Genomic DNA, 25,236 nt, shown 5'->3' with positions numbered 1-25,236 from the left:
TTTTCTGCTTCCACAGAATTTAAAAAAAAAATTAAACTCATGAAATAGGCCTGGAAAGAAATTATGGTACCCCTGAAAATAATGTGACAAAAGGGACATGTTAAATCAAGTTGTGTCCACTAATTAGCATCACAGGTGTCTACAATCTTGTAATCACTCAGTGGGCCTGTATATAGGGCTACAGATACTCACTGTGAGGTTTGGTGACATGGTGTGTACCACACTCAACATGGACCAGAGGAAGCAAAGGAAAGAGTTGTCTCAGGAGATTAGAAAGAAAATGATAGAAAAGCTTGTTAAAGGTAAAGGTTATAAGACCATCTCCAAGCAGCTTTATGTTCCTTTGACTACAGTGTCACATATTATTCAGAAACTTAAGATCCATGGGACTGTAGCCAACCTCCCTGGACGTGGCCACAGGAGGAAAATTGATGACAAATCAAAGAGACGGATAATATGAATGGTAACAGAAGAGTCCAGGAAAACTTCTAAAGAGATTAAAGGTGAACTTCAAGCTCAAGGAACATCAGTGTCAGATCGTACTATCCATCGTTGTTTGATCCAAAGTGGATTTCATGGGAGACGACCAAGGAGAACACCATTGTTGAAAAAAAAATAAATAAAAAAGCCAGACTGGAATTTGCCAAACTACATGTTGACAAGCCACAAAGCTTCTGGGAGAATGTACTATGGACAGATGAGACAAAAATGGAAGTTTTTGGCAAGGCACATCAGCTCTATGTTCACAGACGGAAAAATGAAGCATATCAAGAAAAGAACACTGTCCCTACTGTGAAACATGGGGGAGGCTGTTATGTTCTGGGGCTGCTCTGCTGCTTCTGGCGCAAGGTGTCTTGAATCTGTGCAGGGTACAATGAAATCTCAAGACTATCAAGGGATTCTAGTGAGAAATGTGCTGCCCAGTGTCAGAAAGCTTGGTCTCAGTCGCAGGTCATGGGTCTTGCAACAGGATAATGACCCAAGAATGGCTAAGAGGAAAACATTGGACTATTCTGAAGTGGCCTTCTATGAGCCCTGACCTAAATCCTATTGAGCATCTTTGGAAAGAGCTGAAACATGCCGTCTGGAAAAGGCAACCTTCAAACACGAGACAACTGGAGCAATTTGCTCATGAGGAGTCGGCCAAAATACCCGTTGAGAGGTGCAGAAGTCTCATTGACAGTTATAGGAATCGTTTGATTGCAGTGATTGCCTCAAAAGGTTGTTCAACAAAATATTAAGTTAAGAAGAACCATCATTTCTGTCCAGGCCTATTTCATGAGGTTAATTTTTTTTTAAATTCTGTGGAAGCAGAAAAGCAATGTCTGACTTTCATTTGTTCATTTTCAAAAATTTGTAATTTATCAGATTCAAGTTATTTGTGTGACCATTGTTGGTTTTTCTTTCATGAAACGAGGGGTACCAACAATTTTGACCACGTGTGTAGTGTAAGTGTACATGTAATACACTGACTCACCAGTGACGTCTCTAGGTGAAGTCCTTCATCTTCGCTTTTCTTCTTCATCAGGCACAGTCCGCCATCACTTCTTCCAGCCAGGAATCATCTCTGCAGAAAATAACACACAGTTACCAATAACTGATCTCTTCTAGAGAATATTCCCACTTTTCCCCCCTGACTTCTACACTATACCAGTTGAATAAAAAAAGCAACATAGTGCCATCCTGCACAGTAACAGGACTCCTCTTTTGTTCCATCCCATGGACAACAGTTTCCTAAAAAGTAAATGATATTACAGAAGTAATAATGTAATAATAATAATTGGAATCTAAAGTAATAATGTTCCCCACTGGCCACCATAAACTAATAAAGTATGTTCCTCAATCTGGCCCCCAAACAGTAATTAAGTCCCTTGTCCAGCCAGGCACCCCCATATGTCCCTTCTGGCCCCCATATGTCCAGGGTGGCCTCTCCATATATTTATCCTAGCCCACATGTATCAAGCCTGCCCTCCCCCCCATATATCCATCCTAGCCCCCCATGTGGCCAGCCTGCCCCCCCCATATCCATCCTTGCCTCCATGTTTCCAGCCTGCCCCCCCATATATCCATCCTGGACTCCATGTATCCATCCTGACACCCCCCAGCACATATCCCTTCTGGCCCCCATTTGTCCAGTGTGACCCCTCCATATATTTATCCTAGCACACGTGTATCGAGCCTGCCCCCTCCCATATACCCATCCTAGCCCCCCATGTGGCCAGCCTGCCCACCCCATATCCATCCTTGCCTCCATGTTTCCAGCCTGCCCCCCCCCATATATCCATCCTGGACTCCATGTGTCCAGCCTGCCCTCCCATATATCCATCCTGGCCTCCATGTGTCCAGCATGCCCCCCCATATATCCATCCTAACCTCGATGTGTCCAGCCTGCCCCCCATATATCCATCCTGGCCTCCATGTGTCCAGCCTGCCCCCCATATACCCATCCTGCCCACCCCCCTTTGCCTGGGTCCAGCCAGGGTCCCCCCCTTGTGTGTCCAGCCAGGGCCCCCCCTTGTGTGTCCAGCCAGGGCTCCCCCTTGTGTGTCCAGCCAGTGCCCCCCTTGTAGGTCCAGCCAAGGCCCCCCCTTGTGTGTCCATCCTGGGTTTCCCCTTGCGTGTCCAGCCAGGGCCCCCCTTGTGTATCCAGCCAGGGCTCCCACCTCGTGTATCCGGCCAGGGCTCCCGCCTCGTGTATCCAGCCAGGGCTCCCGCCTCGTGTGTCCAGCTTGGCCCCCCTCGTGTGTCCAGCTGGGCCCCCCCTTGTGTGTCCAGCCAGGGTTCCCCCTTGTGTGTCCAGCTAGGACCCCCCCTTGTGTGTCCAGTCAGCTCCCCCCTTGTGTATACAGCAAGGGCCCCCCCTTGTGTGTCCAGTCGGCTCCCCCCTTGTGTGTTCAGCTGGGCCCCCCCTTGTGTGTCCAGCTTGGCCCCCCTCGTGTGTCCAGCCAGGGTTCCCCCTCGTGTGTCCATCCAGGGTTCCCCCTCATGTGTCCAGCTGGGCCCCCCCTTGTGTGTCCAGCCAGGGTTTCACCTTGTGTGTCCAGCCAGGGTTCCCCCTTGTGTGTCCATCCAGGGCCCCCCATTGTGTGTCCAGTCGGCTCCCCCTTGTGTGTACAGCAAGGGCCCCCCCTTGTGTGTCCAGTCGGCTCCCCCCTTGTGTGTCCAGCTGGGCCCCCCCTTGTGTGTCCAGCCAGGGCTCCCGCCTCGTGTATCCAGCCAGGGCTCCCCCCTCGTGTGTCCAGCTTGGCCCCCCCTTGTGTTTCCAGCCTGTCCCCCCCTCGTGTGTCCAGCTGGGGTTCCCCCTCGTGTGTCCAGCTGGGCCCCCCCTTGTGTGTCCAGCCAGGGTTCCCCCTTGTGTGTCCAGCCAGCGTTCCCACTTGTGTGTCCAGCCAGGGTTCCCCCTTGTGTGTCCAGCCAGGGTTCCCCCTTGTGTGTCCATCCAGGGCCCCCCCTTGTGTGTCCAGTCGGCTCCCCCTTGTGTGTCCAGCTGGGCCCCCCTTGTGTGTTCATCCAGGGTTCCCCTTGTGGGTCCAGCCAGGGTTCCCCCTTGTGTGAACAGCAAGGGCCACACCATGTGTGTCCAGCTGGGCCCCCCCTTGTGTGTCCATCCAGGGTTCCCCCTTGTGTGTCCAGCCAGGGTTCCCCCTTGTGTGTACAGCAAGGGCCCCCCCTTGTGTGTCCAGTCGGCTCTCCCCTTGTATGTGACGCGCCCCCTGGGCCATATTCTTTAGGGGGAATATCCGGAGCCAGATCGGATGGGAGTTGTAGTCTTCCGAGTGGCTGTGACCCGGTCCGTGCCCAGGGTGTCAAACTCAGTTGTATGTGGCAGTCCTACAGATGTTATTAAGTTCTTTATTGTCGACTACGCCACCCGTTGTATTGCGGTCACTATGGCCGCCGCTGCAGCAGGGTCCGCTGAGGCTGATGGTGTAGGTGCAGCTTTTGGTGGTATAACCCCCAACGGGTGGGGTATAGCCTCAGGGGGTCAGGTGCAGAGGATGGGGGTTGTGGTGGTGCAGCATAGATGTGAAAGGAAGACAGAGTCGGGTTGTGCAGTTTAGGGTATTTACTCACTGCTGATGTTCCGGTCACTCCAGCTTCAAGTGACCACCCGAGCCGTGCTGCGTCCACCAGGTCCTGGATCCAGCCAACCCCCAAACAAGTCCGGAGCGTGACCCTGAGCTCTCCTTCTGTCCTTTCCTCTGGCCGTCCCCACTAGTGATCCACCCAGGTCCAGCTCCCTCGGGCCTTCTGTTGGGACGCCCTTGGCCTTGGGTTCCCTGACCCTCCACGTGGTATGCCTTCGGGGTGGATGTGGTGGGTGGCCGTGGCAGACGCTGCCCACGGCCTCCGGTCTCTGGCTAGGGTGTGCTTTTGCCCCCACCAGCTTGGGATCCGGTACCCTTTTGCCAACTCTTCACCCGCTGATGGACTTTGGGTTCTCAGAGTTCCTTTTCTGTTTCCCCCTCTGGGTCTTTCTTGCTTTCTCCTCTCTCTCTCTCTGGGGCTTCTCTGCTCCTCTTCCTGACTCTGACAGACTGACCGATTGTGGCAGACTGACTCCTCTGCAAAGACTGACTGACCCTGTTCTTTGATGGTGCCCACCTTATATACACCCTCTATGTGTGAGCTCAGGTGACCAGCACCCAATGAGCTCCTATCTTTACCCAGGCTGCTCCCCCTATCTGCCCCTACACTACTTGGGATGTACCACCCCCCTCCCACTCCAGCCAGGAACAGACTCGGTCGTACCTGCACATTTCTAAGTGGGAGTACCGTCGGTCTGCTCCTCGGAAATGGGATGTGTGTAGTGCATGCAGCCTACCGAGCTCAGATCCACACTCCATCCTTACCCGGGAGCGGAATATCACACCTCTGGGTTGAGGTGCAATACCCCTGTAGCAGCCGAATCTTCAGGGTGCTACATTCCCCCCTGGTAAATCACAGCACGTCCTCGGGCTGTAAGAACAAAACACCAAAAACATACAAATTTTTGCATAAACATATAAAACATCATATATATATATATTAATAAAACTTTTCATATAAAACTTTCTCGTCGCCTCTGGCTCCTCCTCCGGTCACCGTGCAACTTGTGACCGGGTAAAGTGCGACAGTCTCTCTAGACAAATGGTTTTCCTATAAAACCGGTAGGGGGCGCTTTAGGACGCGCAACTATATACAGGGGTAGTGGCCGCTCTCAGTCCTCGGCCAGGTATTAGGGAGGAATGACCGCTCTCAGTCCTCGGTCAGTGGGATTTAAGGGATAAACGGATAAACAGTTCACACTTGCTGGTCCCAACGGGGACTATATTATCAGCAGTTCACTGTGCCCCGACGGGCAACTATATACAGCTTGTACTCTACTGTACTTAACGACGGCGTCCTCCTGCTCTTTCTTTGTGGTTACCTTTAGCTTCAGACCCGTTCGGGCACGTATGCTGGGCAAACAGATCTTCTCCCAGATGCGGCACTTTAGGTTTTATGGGCGCGGTGGTGGTGGCGCCCGGGTTGCCCGGGCCTTGCGGCCAGGCCTGGGGTATCTGGAAGGTGAAGGGCACCGTAAGGACGGCGGCGCCCTGGGCTACTTGGCCCTGCGACCAGGCCGGGGGCTCCGCGGAGGTAGGGGGCGCTGTTGGTATTGCGGCGCCCGGGGGTACTAGGCCTTGCGACCAGGCTGGTGGTACTTCCTGCTTGGTCACGCTCAGGGTCGAGGCGTGTGACGTCACAGAGGTCGCGGCTCCCGTTTGAGGCCTAGTCTGCGGCGGTGACGTTGCAGCGACGGGCACGGCAGGATAGACTTCGGGCTCTGCGACGGGGAGCTGGGGCAGGTACGCGGTTTCCCGGTTTGGGGTATAGACGTCCCCTTTACCTGCCTCCACTCGTTCGGCTCCCTTCTCGGCGCCGTCTCCGGCCTTCAGTCCTCCCGCGCCATCCTCAGAGGTAGTCTGTCTCCTCGTCTCGGGTGGCGTGCTCCGCTGACAGGTCTCGGTCTGCTGGGCCATCTCACGGCTCCACTCCGCCAACGTCTCTCGCTGCACCCGGGCCATCCTCCTTGCGAGGCCCTCCAGAGCGGTCTGCGCACACTCCCGGTCTCGGGGGAGCTGTGCTAGGACCTCCACTAGGCCTAGTGGGGTCGTTGCTTCCAGCAGGCTCCTGACCAACGGGTCGGTGCTGCTCTGCTCTCCTTCAGTTGTCTCCAGCAGGCTCCTGACCAACGGGCCGGTGCTGCTCTGCTCTCCCTCTTCTGTTGTCTCCAGCAGGCTCCTGGCCAGCGGGCCGGTGCTGCTCTGCTTTCTCGCCATCTCCGGGTAAGCTCCTCCGATACTCTTCTCCAGGCTTCTTGCCTCCGGGTGCGCTCGCTCCAGACTCCTCCAAGCGACACCCATCTTTGTTCTCTCCTTTCGTCTCCTCCCCCTTCGAGGGCGGTCCCGGGGCCACTTGGTGATTGTCAGCTCCAGGGGCTGTTCTTTCACGCTGACAGACACCTCTAGCATCACAGTCTCTGTTGGTGGGGGCGGTTTCCACTTTTGGCGCCATTTTCGGTCCTGGCCCACGATGGGAGGTGGCCTCTTGCCATCCTCTGGCACGCCCATAATGGCGTCCGCTCTTCCAAGGCGGGAAACCTTTGGAAATGGCGGGAATCGTCTCCCAGTGGCGGGAAACTCTGCAGATGGCGGGAAAAAGCTGTTAATGGCGGACAACCGGCGGGAATCGACCTGTGATGGAGTCCGATGGCGGGGACCCTCCGGAACCGGCAGGAGACTTCTTTTTGAGGTAAACTCGTTCTTTTCTTCAGGCACGCAGTACCCGGTTGTTGCGGGCACGTAATCCTGCCGACTACGCCAAAGTTGACGCGCCCCCTGGGCCATATTCTTTAGGGGGAATATCCGGAGCCGGATCGGATGGGAGTTGTAGTCTTCCGAGTGGCTGTGACCCGGTCCGTGCCCAGGGTGTCAAACTCAGTTGTATGTGGCAGTCCTACAGATGTTATTAAGTTCTTTATTGTCGACTACGCCACCCGTTGTATTGCGGTCACTATGGCCGCCGCTGCAGCAGGGTCCGCTGAGGCTGATGGTGTAGGTGCAGCTTTTGGTGGTATAACCCCCAACGGGTGGGGTATAGCCTCAGGGGGTCAGGTGCAGAGGATGGGGGTTGTGGTGGTGCAGCATAGATGTGAAAGGAAGACAGAGTCGGGTTGTGCAGTTTAGGGTATTTACTCACTGCTGATGTTCCGGTCACTCCAGCTTCAAGTGACCACCCGAGCCGTGCTGCGTCCACCAGGTCCTGGATCCAGCCAACCCCCAAACAAGTCCGGAGCGTGACCCTGAGCTCTCCTTCTGTCCTTTCCTCTGGCCGTCCCCACTAGTGATCCACCCAGGTCCAGCTCCCTCGGGCCTTCTGTTGGGACGCCCTTGGCCTTGGGTTCCCTGACCCTCCACGTGGTATGCCTTCGGGGTGGATGTGGTGGGTGGCCGTGGCAGACGCTGCCCACGGCCTCCGGTCTCTGGCTAGGGTGTGCTTTTGCCCCCACCAGCTTGGGATCCGGTACCCTTTTGCCAACTCTTCACCCGCTGATGGACTTTGGGTTCTCAGAGTTCCTTTTCTGTTTCCCCCTCTGGGTCTTTCTTGCTTTCTCCTCTCTCTCTCTCTGGGGCTTCTCTGCTCCTCTTCCTGACTCTGACAGACTGACCGATTGTGGCAGACTGACTCCTCTGCAAAGACTGACTGACCCTGTTCTTTGATGGTGCCCACCTTATATACACCCTCTATGTGTGAGCTCAGGTGACCAGCACCCAATGAGCTCCTATCTTTACCCAGGCTGCTCCCCCTATCTGCCCCTACACTACTTGGGATGTACCACCCCCCTCCCACTCCAGCCAGGAACAGACTCGGTCGTACCTGCACATTTCTAAGTGGGAGTACCGTCGGTCTGCTCCTCGGAAATGGGATGTGTGTAGTGCATGCAGCCTACCGAGCTCAGATCCACACTCCATCCTTACCCGGGAGCGGAATATCACACCTCTGGGTTGAGGTGCAATACCCCTGTAGCAGCCGAATCTTCAGGGTGCTACATATGTCCAGCTGAGACCCCCTTGTGTGTCCAGCCAGGGTTCCCCCCTTTTGTGTCCAGGTGGCTCCCCCTTGTGTGTCCAGCTGGGCCCCCCTTGTGTGTCCAGCTGGGCCCCCCTTGTGGGTCCAGTCAGCTAACCCCTTGTGTGTCCAGCCAGGCTACCCCCTTGTGTGTCTGTCCAGCTGGGCCCCCCCTTGTGTGTCCAGCTGGGCTTCTCCTTGTGTGTCCAGCTGGGCCCCCCCTTGTGTGTCCAGCCAGGGGCCCAGACCATTACACACACACACACACACCTCTTACCTTCCTGCGCTCCTGTGCGGTGTCCTCCTTCTCCTGAGTTGCGCGCCTCCTTCACAGCAGGCGCATGACGATGACGTCATACACCGGCCGGCGAAGGGAGACGCGCAGCTTCAGCTGCTTCACTGGGATGTGCGCCGCGGTGGTTCAGGTAATGAACGCAGTGTGCGCGCGTCCCTGCATACACTGTGCCTGCACTTTTAAAGGGCCCGTGCCCCTTAAAACCGCAGGATTTTTTTTTTGCTCTCTTCTCCCCCCTCTCCTCTGCAGCAGGGGGCGGGGCCCACCGGGAAAATTCCCGGTATCCCGCCAGCCCAGACCGACCCTGTCTGCTATCCAATTAATAGCCTGTTCACACTGATCAGTTCGCAATACTGGTGTTGTTCTGTGCTTCCCTAGTAATTCGGTCAAGAAGTGGGAGCGAGAAGATGTGGCTGTTAGTTGTGGCACATTTTCACCTTGGCCACGGCCCCGTCCTCTGCACGCACCATCACCAGAACGTCCAGTCCCACGTCCCTTGCCACGCGCCTTGCCCATTGTAAAGGAAGTAAAATAGCTTACACTCGCACTATCAATGGAAAAAGGGTAATAAAGAGTAGATTAGAACCGTGGAAGAGGAAAACCACAGTTCTATTTCTCTGGCCTACACCCGACTCTTTTAAACAATCAGAACAATCAGGGAGAAACTATTACTGTTTTTCCTTACGGAAAAAATACCAAAACCTGAATAATAGAGATTTTTTACCGTGGAACAGCAAAACCACAGTTATTGTTTACTGGGGTATACCACACTTTTTTAAATATATAGATTTGCGGCTGAACAGTGAGCAACACACTCAAACTGTTTTTTTTTTAGATACCAAAGGCCCAAAACTGGATACTAAAGAGATTTTACCCGTAGAACTGCAAAAATACACTGGGATTTGTCAGGCGTACACCAGACTATTTTCAACAGATATATTTTTGTGTCAGAACACTCAGGAGACACTACTGTTTTTTTTACTGCAAAAAGTGCGAAAAGCAGGATACTAGAGATTTTTTACCATGGAACAGCAAAACCACAGTTTTAATTTACTGGTGTATGTACCAGACTTTTTTAAAAATATAGATTTAAGGCTGAACAGTGAGCGACACACTTAAACTGTTTTTTTTTAGATACCAAAGGCCCAAAACTGGATACTACAGAGATTTTACCCATAGAACTGCAAAACCACACTGGGATTTGTCAGGCGTACACCAGACTATTTTCAACAGATATATTTTTGTGTCAGAACACTCAGGGGACACTACTGTTTTTTTTACTGCAAAAAATGCGAAAAGCAGGATAATAGAGATTTTTTACCGTGGAACAGCAAAACCACAGTTTTAATTTACTGGTGTATATACCTGGCTTTTTAAAAAATATAGATTTGCGGCTGAACAGTGGGCGACACACTCAAACTGTTTTTTTTTTAGATACCAAAGGCCCAAAACTGGATACTACAGAGATTTTACCCGTAGAACTGCAAAACCACACTGGGATTTGTCAGGCGTACACCAGACTATTTTCAACAGATATATTTTTGTGTCAGAACACTCAGGAGACACTACTGTTTTTTTTTACTGCAAAAAATGCAAAAAGCAGGATAATAGAGATTTTTTACCGTGGAACAGCAAAACCACAGTTTTAATTTACTGGTGTATATACCAGACTTTTTTAAAAGTATAGATTTGCGGCTGAACAGTGAGCGACACACTCAAACTGTTTTTTTTTTAGATACCAAATGCCCAAAACTGGATACTACAGAGATTTTACACGTGGAACTGCAAAACCACACTTCTGTTTCTGTGGCCTATACCAGACTCTTTTCAACAGATATATTTGTGTCTGAAAAATCAGAGACACACTTTTTTTTGGGAGGGGGGGGGGGGGACACCAATAGGTTAATAAGACGGGTATTTGTACAGTGTGTAGGAGGGAAAAAAAAAAAGAGTATTTAGATGAAAAAAAAGGATTTTTACTGGCCCCCGAGACCTGCAGCTAAGTCCAGCAATTTCAGAAACAGGAGCACACAGGACTGTAATGCAGCGTTTGCTGGTAAAACCACTGCGTCCCCTATACAGCCTGCCTGCCTGATTTCTGGGATGGATATTAGTCCTGAGTAGAGATGAGAGGTGTTCGACTCGAACTGTTCGCCAATCTCAAATTCGAGCTGTTTTGGGCGGTGTTTGAGCCGTTTGGCGAACACGAACAATTTGAAAAAAATTCGGCTGTTCGAGGTTATGTTCGATAACTGTTCGTGCACCAAAATCATAACTGGATTTTTTCTCAGCAATGCTGAAAACTAATGTTAATACGCTGTTTGAGTGTACAGCGGGGCGGGGGGAGGGGCAGGGGATGGATCTCTGCAGAAATAATGAAGATCTCCATTTTTTTTTCTCTTTCCCGCATTTACAGTGGGGAGGTGCAATCTGTCAGCCTATCAGCAGCGCACACACGGAGCGAACTGCTTTTTTTCACACAAGCAAGGGCATGTGTCATTGGCAGTGTATGTCACATCTCCTTGCCCTATAAGACCCAGCCATTTTCCCCGTCACCACTATTTTCTCTCTGCTGCAGCTGCATGTTAGATGGCACGGCTGTTGCTGTGTGCACTATACTTTGTTAATTTCAAGCCAATTTTCGCACAAATCTACAGATAGCTTGGGAGTAGGGAATAGTTGTGATTGCAGTCCTTTTAAGGACTAGGTTACATCATTTCCTACGACTTTTATCAGGCAGGTCTGTGCTCTTAAATAGATAGGTTGGGAGTAAAGACTAATTGTAAATGCAGTCCTTTTGAGGGCTAGGTTACATCAGTTCCTATCACTTTTTGCCAGGCAGGTCTGTGCCAGTGCTGTGCAAGTTTTTTTCATAGCATTTGGCTAAATCTAGCAAAGCAAATCCTTTTTGGCTTATTGCAGAGTGTGTTAGTCAGTGGAGTAGCCTATCTGTGTTGCAAGCTACACCACCTCTAGCTCTGAAAAAATATTTCGGCTTTTAGCAGTGTGTGGGACTTGTTCTATTAGTCCATCTATACTAATCTCCACCAGGTTGCAAATTCAATATAATTTTTATCTGCATCTATCTCTGAAAAAATATTTCGGCTTCGGCTTGTAGCAGTGTGTGGGACTTGTTCAATTAGTCCATCTATACTAACCTCCACCAGGTTGCAAATTCAAAATAATTTTTATCTGCATCTAGCTCTGAAACAGTATTTTGGCTTCGGCTTGTAGCAGTGTGTGGGACTTGTTCTATTAGTCCATCTATACTAACCTCCACCAGGTTGCAAATTCAAAATAATTTTTATCTGCATCTAGCTCTGAAAAAGTATTTTGGCTTGTAGCAGTGTGTGGCACTTGTTCTATTAGTCCATCTATACTAACCTCCACCAGGTTGCAAATTCAAAATAATTTTTATCTGCATCTAGCTGTGAAAAAATATTTCGGCTTGTAGCAGTGTGTGGGACTTGTTCTATTAGTCCATCTATACTAATCTCCACCAGGTTGCAAATTCAATATAATTTTTATCTGCATCTATCTCTGAAAAAATATTTCGGCTTCGGCTTGTAGCAGTGTGTGGGACTTGTTCAATTAGTCCATCTATACTAACCTCCACCAGGTTGCAAATTCAAAATAATTTTTATCTGCATCTAGCTCTGAAACAGTATTTTGGCTTCGGCTTGTAGCAGTGTGTGGGACTTGTTCTATTAGTCCATCTATACTAACCTCCACCAGGTTGCAAATTCAAAATAATTTTTATCTGCATCTAGCTCTGAAAAAGTATTTTGGCTTGTAGCAGTGTGTGGCACTTGTTCTATTAGTCCATCTATACTAACCTCCACCAGGTTGCAAATTCAAAATAATTTTTATCTGCATCTAGCTGTGAAAAAATATTTCGGCTTGTAGCAGTGTGTGGGACTTGTTCTATTAGTCCATCTATACTAACCTCCACCAGGTTGCAATTTCAATATAATTTTTATCTGCATCTAGCTCTGAAAAAATATTTCGGCTTCGGCTTGTAGCAGTGTGTGGGACTTGTTCTATTAGTCCATCTATACTAACCTCCACCAGGTTGCAATTTCAAAATAATTTTTATCTGCATCTAGCTCTGAAAAAATATTTCGGCTTGTAGCAGTGTGTGGGACTTGTTCTATTAGTCCATCTATACTAACCTCCACCAGGTTGCAAATTTAATATAATTTTTTTCTGCATCTAGCTCTGAAAAAGTATTTCGGCTTGTAGCAGTGTGTGGGACTTGTTCTATTAGTCCATCTATACTAACCTCCACCAGGTTGCAAATTCAAAATAATTTTTATCTGCATCTAGCTCTGAAACAGTATTTTGGCTTCGGCTTGTAGCAGTGTGTGGGACTTGTTCTATTAGTCCATCTATACTAACCTCCACCAGGTTGCAAATTCAAAATAATTTTTATCTGCATCTAGCTCTGAACAAGTATTTTGGCTTGTAGCAGTGTGTGGCACTTGTTCTATTAGTCCATCTATACTAACCTCCACCAGGTTGCAAATTCAAAATAATTTTTATCTGCATCTAGCTCTGAACAAGTATTTTGGCTTGTAGCAGTGTGTGGGACTTGTTCTATTAGTCCATCTATACTAACCTCCACCAGGTTGCAATTTCAAAATAATTTTTATCTGCATCTAGCTCTGAAAAAATATTTCGGCTTGTAGCAGTGTGTGGGACTTGTTCTATTAGTCCATCTATACTAACCTCCACCAGGTTGCAAATTTAATATAATTTTTTTCTGCATCTAGCTCTGAAAAAGTATTTCGGCTTGTAGCAGTGTGTGGGACTTGTTCTATTAGTCCATCTATACTAACCTCCACCAGATTGCAAATTCAAAATAATTTTTATCTGCATCTAGCTCTGAAACAATATTTTGGCTTGGGCTTGTTGCAGTGTGTGGGACTTGTTCTATTAGTCCATCTATACTAACCTCCACCAGGCTGCAAATTCAAAATAATTTTTATCTGCATCTAGCTGTGAAAAAATATTTCGGCTTGTAGCAGTGAGAGGGAGTTGTTCTTTTAGTCCATCTATACTAACCTCCACCAGGTTGTAAATTCAATATAATTTTTTTCTGCATCTAGCTCTGAAAAAATATTTCGGCTTGTAGCAGTGTGTGGGACTTGTTCTATTAGTCCATCTATACTAACCTCCACCAGGTTGCAAATTCAATATATTTTTTATCTGCATCTAGCTCTGAAAAAATATTTCGGCTTCGGCTTGTAGCAGTGTGTGGGACTTGTTCTTTTAGTCCATCTATACTAACCTCCACCAGGTTGCAAATTCAAAATAATTTTTATCTGCATCTAGCTCAGAAAACATATTTCGGCCTGTAGCAGTGTGTGGGATTTGTTCTATTAGTCCATCTATACTAACCTCCACTAGGTTGCAAATTCAATATAATTTTTATCTGCATCTAGCTCTGAAAAAATATTTCGGCTTCGGTTTGTAGCAGTGTGTGGGACTTGTTCTATTAGTCCATCTATACTAACCTCCACCAGGTTGCAAATTCAATATAATTTTTTTCTGCATCTAGCTCTGAAAAAATATTTCGGCTTGTAGCAGTGTGTGGGACTTGTTCTATTAGTCCATCTATAATAACCTCCACCAGGTTGCAAATTGAAAATAATTTTTATCTGCATCTAGCTCTGAAAAAATATTTCGGCTTCGGCATGTAGCAGTGTGTGGGACTTGTTCTATTAGTCCATCTATACTAACGTCCACCAGGTTGCAAATTCAAAATAATTTTTATCTGCATCTAACCCAGCCAATACTTTTGGGCTAATACCACAGTTTGGCCACTCAGCTCTGCTCAGTTCCCATCCATTGTTTTTTGTGCAAACAACTCCAGAGTTGTCAATTAGTTAACCACTAAAATGAGTGGAAAAAGGCCTGCTGCTGTTGGAAAGGGGAATAGGCGTGTTGGGAAGCTAAAAAAAGGTTGTGTCCGTGGGGTAGGTGTTAAAGCAACAGTAAAATCTGCAGAAGAAAGACCATCTTCCAGCCAAACTAAGATGCCTGCTTCTTTTAGCGGACAATGTGATAAGATCCCTTTCTTACGGCCACGCCATTCGCTTCAAATTCCAGATGAGGCACAAAAACAGCAGGTGCTTCAACGGATATCAAGTGCTCCTTTAAGTGGGCTCTCCTCCACCTCAACTTCAACATCACAAATACTCCAGTCCTCAGAGGTGTCACCCCAATCGCACTTGCTTCCTCACAGCTCCCAAGTCTCCAGCTGCCCGTCTGAGTATGGGGTAGAACAGATGGTTGAGTCTGCAGAGCTGTTTACTCATACTATAGCCTAGGAATCAGATGTCGGCTCCAGAGCTTCTGTGAATCCAGACGAGAAAATGATCTGCACTGATGCCCAGAATCTTTATGAGTCGGATCCAGGACCAGACACAGAAGGTTCTGACCATAATGTCGACCCTCGTTCCTAAACTGTAATTCCTGTTGGTGGAGACAATGAGGAAGACGATGATGAGACTCAAATACCTGATTGGAGCGACAACTTTAGTTTTTGTCAGAGCAGGAAGAGGTTGGCTCTGAGGATGATGGGTGTGATAACACACAGGGTGATGATGACGAGGTTGGAGATCCCACTTACTGTCAACCCACAGTCAGACAAGAGGTAAGGTCAGCAGAGGAGGTGGAGGAAGATGCTAGTGAGGATGAGGTCAGGTTGCGCCTTCCTGGACAGAGACGTAGTACTGGAAGCACGTCAACAACTGCATCCTCAAACACAACTCTGCCTCTGACCACCAGTCGTGGTGGCTCTTCAGGTCGCACGGGTGCTAAGCCTTGCATAGCCTGGGCATTTTTTCAGATCGATAAAGATGACCCAACTCGTGTTATCTGTAACATTTCTCAACAAAAGCTAAGTAGAGGCCAAAAAATACATAGTTTGAGTACTTCATGCATGAACCGGCACATGGATATGAAGCATAAGTTGCAGTGGGAAGCTCACTGTGCTACAATGCGGCCTAGCCGGCCGGGCGAACCACCGTCTGCCACATCTTGTGCATCCGCGGCCTCTTCATCCTCTGTGGGGGGACAGCAGTCACACCTGTTTTGGGATGAAGACCGGCCACCTCTTTACCCGCAACAGCCAGCGTGATTGGCAGGTCATCATTTTCTTTGGAGGTGGAAACACCAGCTGGTGTTCAGCGCTGTCCGACATCGATAGCACCACCTTTGGATCAAGGCAACCTAACATGTCCGCCTGCAACTTCCTCACAGACCGGCAGTTTGCCGGGGACACCCTTCTCTAGCCCGTCTAAGCACAACAGTCAGCCCTCGGCCCCTCAGATGTGGAAAAGTAAAAGACCATTTCCTCCTAGCCATGAGAAAGCTAAGAGGTTGAATTTCACCATCTGCAAGCACTTGGCTACAGAAATACTGCCTTTCCGCCTAGTGGACACAGAGGATTTTTGAGACCTTATGTCCGTCGCAGTGCCCCAGTACCAGATGCCCAGTCGGCACTACTTCTCAAAGAAAGGTGTGCCTGTGCTTCACCAGCATGTCGCACACAACATCACCGCTTCTTTGAGAAACTCTGTGTGTGACAGGGTGCATTTCACCACAGACACTTGGACAAGTAGGCATGGACAGGGGCGTTACATGTCACTGATTGGGCACTGGGTAACTATGGTGACAGCAAGACAAGGGGCTGCCGTCCAAGTCTTGCCATCCCCACGAGTTGTGCGTCAATCCTCTTTATCTCGAAGTTCCTCCACTGCTTCTGACTCCTCAACCTCCTCTCGGTCCTCCACCTGCACCCAAAGCCTGTCTGGTCATGCCGCAAGCTTTCTAACTGTGCAGAAGTGATCCTGCACACCTCCTTACTATGCTGGCAGCAGGGCTCAATGTCATCAGGCAGTTTTTACTTTGAAATGTCTGGGAAATGTGAGTCACACAGCTGAGGAGTTGTGGTCACCTCTGGAGAACCAGTTTCATGAATGGTTGTCTCCACTGGACCTTAAACCAGGGAAGGCCGTGTGCGACAATGCTGCAAACCTGGGTGCGGCCCTTCGCCGGGGCAATGTCACACACGTGCCTTGTATGGCTCTTGTGTTGAACCTGGTTGTCCAGCAATTTTTAGCCCACTATCCCGGACTAGATGGCCTTCTGCAGAGGGCACGGTCGCTGTGTGCTCACTTCCGCCATTCGCATCCCGCAGCTCAGCAACTTACATCTCTACTGAAGTCGTTGGGACTGCCACTTCACCAGCTAAAATGCGATGTGCCTACCCGGTGGAATTCAACTCTGCACATGTTTCAGCAACTGTGGCAGCACCGACAAGCCCTGGTGCAATACGTTCTGACGTATAGCCTGGGCTAACGAGATCCAGAGGTGGGGAAAATCACGCTTGAGGAGTGGTCTCAGATCAAGGACCTATGCACCCTTCTGCACAGTTTTGAAATGGCGACGAAGATGTTTAGTGCTGACGATGCCATTATCAGCATGACTATTCCGGTGATTTACATGCTGGAGCACATGTTAAACAGAATTCGGAGTCAGGTGGTGGCACAAGAGGAGGTGGAGGAAGTAGAGGAGGAGGAGTTGTATGCGGAAGGGCTAACATCTGCAAGGTCCAGACGGTCGGCAGCACCAAGGCGGCAGACATGTGAGGGTGGGGGAGATGGTTTTACCAGAGCGCATGGTAGCAGCCAAACTAGTGAGGAAGGTGCAGGAGCCCAGGAAGAAGTGGAGGACGAACTGATGGAAGACTTATCAGATGAGGGAGACCTTGATCACATTTCTGTTGTGCGAGGTTGGGGGGAGAGGGCAGAGGAAGGAAGCATGATTGTTACCTCGCCACCAACACAACAGGGACTTGGTGCTCCTGGATACGCAAGACACATGAGTGCCTTCTTGCTGCACTACCTGCAACATGACCCTCGAATTGTGAGAATTAGAAATAATCCTGACGACTGGGTTGCCACACTGTTAGATCCCCGGTACAAAAGTAAATTTGCAGAAATTATTCCTGCCATAGAAAGAGATGCACGCATGCAGGAGTATCAGCAGAGACCGTTGCAGAATCTTACATGTGCTTTTCCACAAAACACTAGTGGTGCACGTAGTGAATCTCACAGTTCCAACTTGCCAACTGTGGGAACGTCGAGTGTTCAGCACTCAAAACGTAACAGAAACACAGTATCTGCTGGTAACATCAATTTTGCGGAATCATTTCACCACTTTTTTAGCCCATCCTTTGCAAGGTCACAGGAGACAAGAAGTGTAACACATAGTCAATGCCTAGAGACGATGGTACAGGAGTATCTCCAAGTAAACATTGAAGCCATGACTGTGTCACTGGACCCTTGCTCTTTTTGGGCTTCCAATCTGGATAAATGGCCGGAGCTCGCCACTTACGCCTTGGAGATCTTGTCATGCCCCGCAGCCAGCTTTCTGTCTGAACGTGTGTTCAGCACTGCTGGTGGTGTGCTGACAGATAAGCGCACGCGGCTCTCCACTGATAATGTAGACAGACTCACGCTCATAAAGATGAACAAATCATGGATCCAAAACGACTTTTCTACCCCTGTGTCATCCTGGGGAGAGTAAAAGCTTGATGATTTGTTAAAATCACCTCACCAACCGTTTTAAGCTTTCAAATTACTAATCATGTTTATCTGTATCTTGGCTGGAAAATAATTTGGGCCTTGTAGCAGTGTGCAGTACTGATTCTATTAGGTCTTCTATGCTAAACTCCACCAGATTTAAAATTACTAATCATGTTTATCTGTATCTTGGCTGGAAAATAATTTGGGACTTGTAGCATCGTGCAGTACTGCTTCTATTAGGCCATCTATGCTAAAGTCCACCAGATTTAAAATTACTAATCATGTTTATCTGTATCTTGGCTGGAAAATAATTTGGGCCTTGTAGCAGTGTGCAGTACTGATTCTATTAGGCCACCGATACTAAACTCCACCAGATTTAAAATTACTAATCATGTTTATCTGTATCTTGGCTGGAAAATAATTTGGGCCTTGTAGCAGTGTGCAGTACTGATTCTATTAGGCCATCTATACTAAACTACCATCAGATTTAAAATTACTAATCATGTTTATCTGTATCTTGGCTGTAAAATTATTTGGGCCTTGTAGCAGTTTGCAGTACTGATTCTATTAGGCCATCTATACTAAGCTCCACCAGCTTTCAAATTAATAATAATTTTTAGCTGAATTTAGCCCGGAAAATAATTTTGGGGCTCCTAGATGCGCAAGACACATGAGTGCCTTCTTGCTGCACTACCTGCAACATGTCCCTCAGATTGTCAGAATTCAAAATAATCCTGACTACCGGGTTGCCACACTCTTAGATCCCCCACACTCTTCGATCAACCTTTTCATTTTAATAAAAAACAAAAAAATGGTCATTTTTGAAATGATAAGCATTAGCAGGTTATTAGAAACTGAAATCAAACAGTTTTCATCTCAAAACTTTATTCTAGGTGATGTTACATTTGCACATAGGACCCCTTGTTCGAAAGGAGCTTCTGAACTCTCTCGTCCATTGAATTTGTCAGGTTTTGGATGGTTTCTGCTTCAATTGTTTTGCATGAGGACAGAATACCCTCCCAGAGCTGTTGCTTAGATGTGAACTGCCTCCCGCCATCATAGACACTCCTTTTGATGATGCTCCAGAGGTTCTCAATGGGGTTGAGGTCAGGGGAGCATGGGGGTCTCACCTTAAGTTTATCCCCTTTTATGCCCATATCAGCCAGAGATGCAGATGTGTTATGTGCAGCATGAGACGGTGCATTATCATGCATGAAAATGATCTTGCTGCGGAATACACGGTTCTTCTTTTTGACCCATGGCAGGAAGTGCTGTTTGAGAAACTCCACATACATTATGGAGTTCATCTTTACCCCTTCAGAGATCCTAAAGGGGCCGACAATCTCTCTCCCCATGATTCCAGTCCAAAAAATTCTCCACCTCCTCCTTGTTGGCGCCGTAGCCGTGTTTGCATGGGGTGTCCATCAACCAGCCATCCTCCACTTCATCCATCTGGAACATCGAGCATTGCACGGCACTCATCGGTGAACAAAACAGTTTTGAAGTCAGTCTTCATGTATTGTTTGGCCCACTGGAGCCGTTTCTGCTTGTGTACAGTGGATAGAAGAGGACGACAGGATGGCTTATGCACAGCTGCAAACCTCTGAAGGACCCTGCATCTTGTTGTTCGGGGGACGTTGGAGGCACCAGCAGCTTCAAAAACGTGTCTGCTGCTATGACAAGGCTTTTTTGCCGCAGTTCTTTTAACCTGACGTAATTGCCTGTCGGAAAGAGTCCTCAATTTTCCCTTATCAGCATGCACACGTGTGTACTGTGAATCAGCTACATACTTCTTGATTGTGCGATGATCAGGATGAAGTGTCTTGGAAATGTTGATTGTAGTCATGCCTTGACCTAAACACTCCACAATTTGTTGCTTCTCAGCAGCCGACACATCCTTTTTCTTTCCCATTTTGGCAGAAAATGTAGGCTGCTTAATAATGTGGGACAGCCTTCTTAAGTAGTCTTGCCTTTCATTGGACACACCTGACAAACTAATTAGCACAGGTGTCTGCAATTGCTTACAGTGATATAAAGAGCCCTGACACACATCACCATCAATGAGTTTAACTGTCGAACAAAAAAATCCTTACCTTATCACTCCTAAACACTTTTTCCATAATAATTAGGAACACAGTGTACATGTGCTTTTCCACAAAACACCTGTGGTTCACGTAGTGAATCTTACAGTTCTAACTTGCCAACCGTGGTCTGTATGGAGTTGTTCAATAAAGGGCACAAAATTAAGATAACATAGACGGGAGAGGTCTCTATGAATACGAATTCCTAAGTATTTGATACCCTGTGAGGGCCAGGCAAAGGTAAAGTTGGACTGGATGGAATCCTGTATGGATTTGGGGAGGAAAACATCGAGGGCCTCAGACTTTGCTGCATTGATTTTAAAATTTGACCATGTAACAAAGTGATCTATTTCAGCCATAGCAGCAGGGATGGATATATGTGATTGAGTGATATATACTAGGACATCATCAGCAAATGCAGAGCACTTGTACTCGGTGCCTCCCACCTCAATCCACCTAATATTGGGGTTATGGCGAATTGATGAGAGCAGGTGCTCCGTCAATAGGATGTATGAGAGAGGGGACAGAGGACATCCCTGCCTTGTCCCATTGGTGATTATGAAAGGTGATGAAAATGATCTGACGCGCCCCCTGGGCCTTGGGACTCCCGGAGAAGGACCCTTTTTGGTGGATGCTGGGGGTTGTAGTCTCCGTGGTGGCGACCCGGTTCCGTGGCTCAGGGCGGTCAAACCACTGTCGGAACTATTTATGTGGTTTTGATGTTTAAATGTCCGACTACGCCACCCGTGGATTGCGGTCAGAGTGAACCAACGCTGCAGGGCAGACCGCTGAGGCTGGTGTTGTGGGTGCAGCAGAGTGTAGTATAACTCCCCACGGGAGGAGTATAGCCACAGGGAAGTGTATGCGGAGGATGGGGATGATGGTGCAGGGCAGCAGCAGTAATGACACGGAGTCAGTGATGCAGTCCAGGGCCTTTACTCACAGTTCTTTTTATCCAGACCACTTCTGCAGGTAACGGCTGCCCACGTCGTACTGTGCTCACCAGGTGAGGGGCTCGGCTAACTCCCAGATAACTTTGGAGCGCTTCACAGGACCCCCTTTGTGTGTCCTTTCTCTGGCCTTTCTTACCCACCAGTGACCACGCTTCTGTCCAGCTGCCTTGGGCCTCCTCTTGGTAAACTTGGTGCCAGTTTCCCTGACCTTATGTGGTGCCTTCCTAGCGGGAGTAGCGAGGGGCTGTGCCACTTAAAATGTCAGAGCCTCCGGTTTCTAGCTGAGGGTCCTTTCCCGCCTCCACTAGTTTAGGGGACCAGTCTCCACCTTTGGCCTGACCCCTCCATGCAGGTGGATTTGGGCGTGCGGTGGCGACTCGCCCATCCGCACCCCTGGGATCCCTTCGTTCCTATTTCCTGGAGCCTTCTCCGCTCCTCTTCCTTCCTTCTCCCTCTTCCAGGCCTGGGCCTCTGTTACTAGGCCCACCTCCGGAGCAGAGCTCATGCAGAGCCCCTGCTCCCTGTCACTTTTTCTCAGACTTCTCTGCACTGAACTAAGATGGTGCCCACCTTTTATACTCCCTTCTCAATGCACCCAGGAACTGCTTCCTCCCTGCTCCTGTGTAATGCACACGCCCAGGCTGAGCGGCGTGTGCGTGTGATTCCACTGGACCGTGCCGGAGAGTGATTGCCTGGAGGGGCGTAACTAGGTATTCACCCGATCCGACCAGGGTCGCACGACGGCATACGACGCCAGTGCACCAAGGAGGAACCGAGCAGAGGGACCAGGTGCTACTCCAGGACAGACCCCGGACACGGCTGTTGACCCACACAGGGGAACACAGGAACAGACTGGTTAGGCTGGCGCACTGACTGGTGGGTATAGGCAGGCACGACTGGTATGCAGGCAGGCGGGCATGCAGGCAGGGGGGTACAGGCAAGCACAGCTAGAGTGCAGACAGGGAGGCACTAGCAGGTAGGAACACAGGCGGGATAGGACCCAGTACACACTGGGACTCAGGAACAATACAGGCAGAGGGGTACAGGCAAGCACAGCTAGAGTGCAGACAAGGAGGCACTAGCAGGTAGGGACACTGGCGGGATAGGACCCAGTACACACTGGGACTCAGGAACAGAACCACAGATGTGGCGGACAAACACAGCAGAGTGAGGCCGCCCAGAGAGGTGAGCGAGAACAGGGCAGGACAAGACCGCCTGGAGCGGTGAGCAAGAGTAGAGCAGGACAAGGCCGCCAGGAGCGGTGAGCAAAGGGTCAGAGCTGAGCGAGACTGCCGGAGCAGTGAGCAAGAGTAAAGCAGGACGAGACCGCCTGGAGCGGTGAGCAAGAGAGGAGCAAGACTGCCGGAGCAGTGAGCAAAAGGATAAGAGCGGAGCGAGACTGCCGGAGCAGTGAGCAAAAGGGTCAGAGCGCAGCAAGGCTGCCGGAGCAGCGAGCAAAGGAGTCAGAGCAGGCTAGAACCGCCGGAGCGGTAAGCAAAGGAGTCAGAGCAGGCTAGAACCGCCGGAGCGGTGAGCAAAGGAGTCAGAGCAGGCTAGAACCGCCGGAGCGGTGAGCAAAGGAGTCAGAGAAGGCTAGAACCGCCGGAGCGGTGAGCAAAGGAGTCAGAGCAGGCTAGAACCGCCGGAGCGGTGAGCAAAGGAGTCAGAGCAGGCTAGAACCGCCGGAGCGGTGAGCAAAGGAGTCAGAGCAGGCTAGAACCGCCGGAGCGGTGAGCAAAGGAGTCAGAGCAGGCTAGAACCGCCGGAGCGGTGAGCAAAGGAGTCAGAGCAGGCTAGAACCGCCGGAGCGGTAAGCAAAGGAGTCAGAGCAGGCTAGAACCGCCGGAGCGGTGAGCAAAGGAGTCAGAGCAGGCTAGAACCGCCGGAGCGGTGAGCAAAGGAGTCAGAGCAGGCTAGAACCGCCGGAGCGGTGAGCAAAGGAGTCAGAGCAGGCTAGAACCGCCGGAGCGGTAAGCAAAGGAGTCAGAGCAGGCTAGAACCGCCGGAGCGGTGAGCAAAGGAGTCAGAGCAGGCTAGAACCGCCGGAGCGGTGAGCAAAGGAGTCAGAGCAGGCTAGAACCGCCGGAGCGGTGAGCAAAGGAGTCAGAGCAGGCTAGAACCGCCGGAGCGGTGAGCAAAGGAGTCAGAGCAGGCTAGAACCGCCGGAGCGGTGAGCAAAGGAGTCAGAGCAGGCTAGAACCGCCGGAGCGGTGAGCAAAGGAGTCAGAGCAGGCTAGAACCGCCGGAGCGGTGAGCAAAGGAGTCAGAGCAGGCTAGGCTGAGCAGGGGGGACAGGGCTCTGTTCACACGGAACAGACAGGAAGGGAAAGGCAGAGCCAGATACCCACAGGGTACTTGCAGTGAAGTAGCGAGTGGACCACAAACTCACAAACGGGAGTACAGAGTCAACAAGCAGGAGTTAGGTACGAGTTCAGACTCTGCAGAAAAAGGAAGGGAACGGACATAGAGGCAAAACAGGTAAAGGATAGGAGAGAGTTCAGACCGGAACTGAGTGTACGGAGAGACCGACACTGCAGCGGAATACAGGAGCGGGTCTGGGAATACGGCCCCCAGAGAGGCAGGACGAACAGGCAAGGAGCGTGTTCAGACAGGACAGACAAGATACAGGAGCGGGTCTAGGTAATCGGCCCCAAGAAGGCGGGAGGAACAGGCTAGGAGCGTGTTCAGACAGGACAGACAAGATACAGGAGCGGGTCTAGGTAATCGGCCCCTAGAAGGCGGGAGGAACAGGCTAGGAGTGTGTTCAGACAGGCCTGGAAATACAGCCTCCAGGATAGGCAGACAAGAGAACACAGAACGGGACCTGGCACCTTCAGAGTGCAAGCACACACTGAATGAAACACTATGCTCAGGCCGGGATTGATTGGAGCAGCTGAGCTATATACCAGGTGACAGACAGCAATAGGCTGAGGACGCACAAGGGGTGTGACCCACAGCAGGTACAAAAAGCAGGAAGTGATCGGGCGCCGCCCTTAAGCAGCAGAAACAGACACAAACAGACAGCATGGAGGGAAGCCAGAGAGACATTCTGGACTGGAGATCAAGTGCGCGCTCTTGCACAGTGGGAGATGGACCACCATGCAAGGACGCCGCCAGGTATGTTACATCCTGCACTACAGGGTTCCCCTTCCTCGGTGTTCCCTCCCCCCACTCCAGCCAGGGACAGGGACTGTCGTGCCCATCTCAGGGGCATATTGGTCGCCCTGCCCCACGGCAATATGGTGTAATGCATGCAGGTGTCGGGGTCCTGATCCACACTCCATTCTTACCTGAGAGTGAGATATCACACCTCTGGGTGAGGTGCAATACCTCTGTAGCAACCGAGCCCTCGGGGTGCTACAGTTCCATTTATCTTCAGCCTAGGTGACGTATTGCGATACAGGGCCGTGATTTTGGCTATAAAAGGGTCCCCTAGACCCCTACCCCAAGCTTTTTAAGAGAATAATATATGGCGTGCCAGGAGACTCTATGGAATGCTTTCTCTGCATCCAACGAGAGTATCTAATTACAAATTTTTAACTGCATCTAGCCCAGGAAATACTTTGTGCCTAGTAACAGTGTCTGCTAGTCAGCGGATTATCCCAGCTGTTAAGCAAGCTACACCACCTGTAGTTTGGACACTTAATTTTTTCAAAGCAAATGCTTCGGGCCCCCGGGATACTCAATGAAGAGCATCGGGAGGCACCCCAAGGCACAGGGGCTGGGACTGGCGGTAGGACGCCTTGCGGTGGACCGCCAAGCTCGATCCTTATGAAAGCTTTTTAACTGCAGCAGCTTTAGTGGACGCTACTGGAGCTGGAATTACGCGGCTGCTGGCATCAGACTTGCCCTCCAATAGATCCTTGTAAAAGGATTTAAAGTGTACTCATTCAAATTAAAGAGACAATTTAAATGAAAAAGCTTAGATCTGCCTCCACCACAGGGGGGCTCGCTTGACCCACCAGCGGACAGGCACCAGTATTGGGAGAGGGGGGCTGGCCGTCAGAGTCCACCGCAGCTCTGGCACAAACCCAGCGACACGGAGGTCGCACAGGCAGGAACGGACTGGCCGTGTCGGCTTCGCACTTTTTTGGTTTTAGAAGGGCATGACATGCCTATATCTGTGTCTCCACCTCCTTTTACTCCTCCACCTCTTTTCTTTTCGCATGACTATATGTACTTGTCACTTTTCCATGTGTTAGTTGTGTCTTCTGAGC

General features: G+C 49.9%; 1 long non-coding RNA gene across 1 annotated transcript in view; it reads right to left on the bottom strand.

Annotated features, from left to right (window-relative positions):
• Window positions 1-25,236, bottom strand: part of LOC141174070 (uncharacterized) — a 231,895-nt gene that overhangs the window by 129,489 nt on the left and 77,170 nt on the right. The window contains exon 2 of the long non-coding RNA XR_012252765.1: window positions 1,478-1,567. This is a non-coding gene — a long non-coding RNA (uncharacterized lncRNA). The remainder of the gene's footprint in view (window positions 1-1,477; window positions 1,568-25,236) is intronic.

The sequence above is a fragment of the Phyllobates terribilis genome, unplaced genomic scaffold (assembly GCF_046119375.1).
Source record: "Phyllobates terribilis strain yellow unplaced genomic scaffold, ASM4611937v1 Scaffold_13__5_contigs__length_258822181, whole genome shotgun sequence".
Taxonomy (NCBI): Eukaryota; Metazoa; Chordata; class Amphibia; order Anura; family Dendrobatidae; genus Phyllobates; species Phyllobates terribilis.
This window is presented reverse-complemented; position numbering and strand designations above follow the sequence as displayed.